Below are 4,309 nucleotides of genomic sequence, written 5' to 3'. Positions count from 1 at the left end.
TTATTGTTTTATATGTATTGATCACTGTAAGTTTGTTTATGTTTTTATTGTTTTATTCTCTCTTTTGTGAAGCACTTTGTGACTTCTGTCTGTGAAAGGTGCTGTATAAATAACATTTACTTACTTATTTACTTAGAAGCACAATCAGCCGTGCACTATAGCTTCTAGAGCACAGCTGATTGTGTAAACATTTCTTTGATAGACTATGCGACAATGAATTAGGCTTGATATTAGGTTGTAGTCACTCATTTTGCTGTCCGAGTCAGTAATTTAAGTTTTGTATCTACGTAATGTGATCTCCAATACATAAAAGTATTTTTAAAGTCTCATTTCAAAGTGGATAAGATCTCTTGTTAGCATTTTAGCTCGTAGCCTAGCTCTCTGTTAGTTGAGCAGAACAACCAGTGTTGGGAAAGTTCACTTTCTACATGAACTAGTTCAGTTCATAGTTCACACATTTTAAAATGAACTAGTTCAGTTCATAGTTCACACATATTAAAATGAACTAGTTCAGTTCATAGTTCACAATTTGAAATTTTGAACTAAGTTCACAGCTGAAAAATGAACCAGTTCAGTTCTTTTTTTCAATATTATGCTATAATGTTTCTAAATTATTTCCACAGCCCAAATACAACCACAGGCAGCAATTATTTTATTAGTTTATTGCTGAAAATATGTGTCAGATTTCATCTTCATATCCAATTTTGAATCCTTCCCCAGGATTTACATTCACATTGAAGGGACAGACTTCCCCCATGTGTTGCTGTCCATTCAGCACCACACTAGCAGCAGCAGCAGCTTTCAACCCCACAGTATATTCTCAAAAACATGAGGGAAAACTTGCTGGGCAAAGTTTGCACATAAATGTTAGATTGTTCCAATCCTCACCGACCTCATCATAAAACTCACGTAACTGGTCGCAGTAGGGCGACTCCTGCTGCTCTGTTGACACACAATGCTGTTTTTTGTTGTGATGCACATGCGAAGTGCGGTGCGACACGCAAAATCTCTGTCTCCGCAATCTATCGCCTCTGGAGCTCTCACACTTGCCAGACATGGGCTCTTTTTGGGCAACTTAACAGTGTTTTTCGCCTGGAAGTCTCTAGAAATCTGACACTTTATTGAACGAAATAAAAAAAAACGAAGGTGCCGTTCACAGACACCAGAATGAACGCGTTCAAATTATCGTTCGTCAGCAGTAATACAGTGCGTTCAGTTCACGTTTACCACAATTATGAACGCGTTCATGAACTTTCGTTCAATGAAAGTGTTCAGGCACAACACTGAGAACAACAACCCCTCAGACAGCCCTGCTGGTGCTTCTTCTGGCTCTTCTGGCTCCTTCATGTGTCCCTCTTCCACCGCGTTCTGCAGGTTCCTCTGAATAAACAAATGAACTTGTCAAACACAAACGAGCGCAAATTATTTTGACCGCATCAACTATCAACACATAGATTTTAATTGTTTCAAAGTCGTAATAATTTACCCGGCAGTCCAGTCTCCTCTGATCCTCCTCCAGGCTCGTCCTTCTTGTCTTCCACCAAAGACACGTCATAAAGCTCCTTGTGTTGACACACCGTCTGCCATTGTTGCGGTGCCGACGTTCTTCTCGGGCAGGGAAATGCGTGCGTACGTATCTCTGATGGCAGAGCAGAAAAGCGCAGAAAAGTGAATAATTTTGACGCCTTGAAGCTTATACGCCCGTCAAAGCGTCTAGAGCGGAAAACGCAAAAACGCCCCCGACGCGCCGCACTCTTCGCCGAAAAAGCCGGAATTGCGCGGCGGAAAACGTAGCAGGTGTTCGACGCGCGTTTACATAGACTTTGAATGTAAACTGGACGCTTTTGACGCCGCGGTCTGAAGGCCCCTTAATGTTTTCCTATACTATAACTTAACTCTGTTTTAAACTGACTAGGTGTAGGCTACTTTCTACTTGTAATTCTATGCTTTATACAAGTCTCTTCAGAGCCGTTATGATCTTAAACTTAAACTCTATCTTAAACTGATACAGTTGGCACACTTTATTGTATTTACATTGCTTTGCTGCATTTTAATTGTATTTGTTTTTTTTTTACTATTGAATGATTTTACAGCTTGTTCCCAAGTAAGGAAATAGAACATGGTACTTGAACTACACAAAAACAATTCTGGCACAGTTTATATTGATTAATCGTATTAATTGATTAATAGGAATTACCAGATATTACAATGGAGCGTAGTTCACCAAGCCTGGCAAAGCTCTCCCTGAAGGCACTGCTTCCTCTCTCAGCTTGTCCCCTAGAGCTCGGGAGCCAAGTGATAGATTAAACTCTTTCCAAATCCAGTTGGAAGAGTGACAAAAACGTCCTTTTCAATAGAAATACCAACGCAGTTTTGTCTCTGTTTTTAAGGATTTGATACTTTCCTGATTGTTGCAAACCGAAGCGAGAGCAGAAGTAAACACTCGGTCACGAGCCGGGTCCACCATCTTGAATGTTTTGGAGCGGGGGTGAAAAGCTACTTCCATATCTTCAGTGTGACGCGTTAAAAGCTCCGCCTGGGATTGGATCGAGAGATTATGGTCCGACTACTTCATTGGCTCTGACTCGGGTTCCAGACCCTTACGCATTTGAAAAGAATGTGGGAGGGGCTGGCGGGTCAGGCAAGCAGTTTGTCAGGACAAACAACTATTTGAATCGCAAACTACACAATCATCAACTGTGAATCACTGAGCGTGGTTTGGTATGCCGCAAAACGCAGCAGAAAACATGGACAGACGGGAAGGCATTCGCACGGAAAGGCGGTGTGGCGAAAGCCATCATCGCCGCTACCGCGGCTTTAATTATTATTATTAGGCCCGAGCGCCACAAGCTGGCGGGGGGCCTATTAGTTCCGTAAGGCCGTGCGAAGCACAGCTGCGAAAGTGCGCACGAAATCAAACGCAAAGTGCTCGCCCACTTCCAAACACTCACTAACGCACTCCTTCACTCACGCACGCCCCGTGCATACTAATTAGTAGTATGAAAATGGAACATTACCGTTGTAAACGGGCGAAGCCCGTGCAAAAGTGCGCACTAAACGAGCACTTTACATTGGAATGACGACCGCGAAGCGCCATATAAAGTGCTTGTTTGCGCTAAGTAGCTCACGAATACGTTCCCCATCTCTTGCACGTTGTAATGCAAAAATTACTACTGTATAGAGGGCCAAAAACATAAAGTTAAAATTTTAAAAACAGCCCTCGCAACGCTTGCTATAACTTTTTACCTGGGCATTTAAAAACTAAAAGTGGAATACCCTGGTCCACATTGCACAAATACTCACATGTCTCAATTCAATTAAATTCAATTTGTTTTTGTAACACCAAAACCACAACAGCGGTTGTCTCGGAGGGCGACAGTGAAAAACAAATAAACAATGTTCATAGGGACTTGGCAATGTCCCAGGGTCCCCTGTCCTTAAACCCTCTTCTTCTCTCGGCCAGGAAAAACAACAAAACCTCCTCTATATGGAGTAGAGACCGCTTCTCCAAAGACTCAGGATCATCTGGGTCCACAGGTCATCGATGTGCCTGTTCCACTCCTGGCAGGGGAGTGGGAGAAGAAGAAAAGGCAATGAACAGACACAAGTGAAATTAAATATTAAATATTGTTTGATAGAATAAGTAGTCAGAAGCAGAGGATAGTGCTCAAGCTGCCATACTTCCCCCAGCATAGTTACTCCTAGGCCAGCGTAGCTGAAACTAGGTTTATATTTCTGTTCCTAACTAGTCTGACCATAAGTGATTTCGAAGAGGAACGTTTTAAGCCTGGACTTAAATGAGGAGACTGTGTCAGCATATTTAACATGGGTCGGGAGCTGATTCCAGAACACAGGAGCTTGGTAGCTAAACGCTCTACCTCCTACAGTACTTTTAGAGACTCTTGGCACCACCAGAAGGCCGGCATTCTGAGAGCGAAGAGCTCTGTTTGGATGATATGGTTCTATAGCATCTTTGAGGTAGGATGGGGCCATGTCATTTATGGCTTTGTAGGTCAAGAGGAGGATTTTAAATTTGATTCTAAACTGGACAGGAGCCAGTGAAGAGACTCCAGCACTGGCGTAATGTGCTCTCTTCTTTTTGTTCCTGTTAGTAATCTTGCTGCTGCATTTTGAACCAGTTGAAAGCTTTTTATGGAGCTTTTAGGACCTGATGTGAGCAGGAGTTACAGTAGTCTCTAATCTAGTCGTTACGAATACATGGATATGTTTTTCAACATCGCTTTTAGGCCGGATTCTTCTGAATTTGGGCCGGTTTTACAGGCTTGATCTATATGTGTTTTAAATGAGA

The 4,309-nt window shown here is 42.5% G+C and overlaps 1 long non-coding RNA gene across 1 annotated transcript; it reads right to left on the bottom strand.

Moving 5' to 3' along the window:
- Positions 1-704: 704 nt before the first annotated feature.
- LOC140378276 (uncharacterized) lies at positions 705-2,451 on the bottom strand. The gene is made up of 3 exons (XR_011930160.1): positions 2,198-2,451; positions 1,487-1,639; positions 705-1,380 (listed from the first exon to the last, which is right to left on the bottom strand). It is a non-coding gene; the product is annotated as an uncharacterized lncRNA (long non-coding RNA).
- Between the last annotated feature and the right edge of the window lie 1,858 nt (positions 2,452-4,309).

Source organism: Eucyclogobius newberryi, unplaced genomic scaffold, assembly GCF_026437365.1.
Source record: "Eucyclogobius newberryi isolate DKJ021-1_F unplaced genomic scaffold, fEucNew1.0.hap1 SCAF_4, whole genome shotgun sequence".
In the NCBI taxonomy this organism is placed as follows: Eukaryota; Metazoa; Chordata; class Actinopteri; order Gobiiformes; family Gobiidae; genus Eucyclogobius; species Eucyclogobius newberryi.
This window is presented reverse-complemented; position numbering and strand designations above follow the sequence as displayed.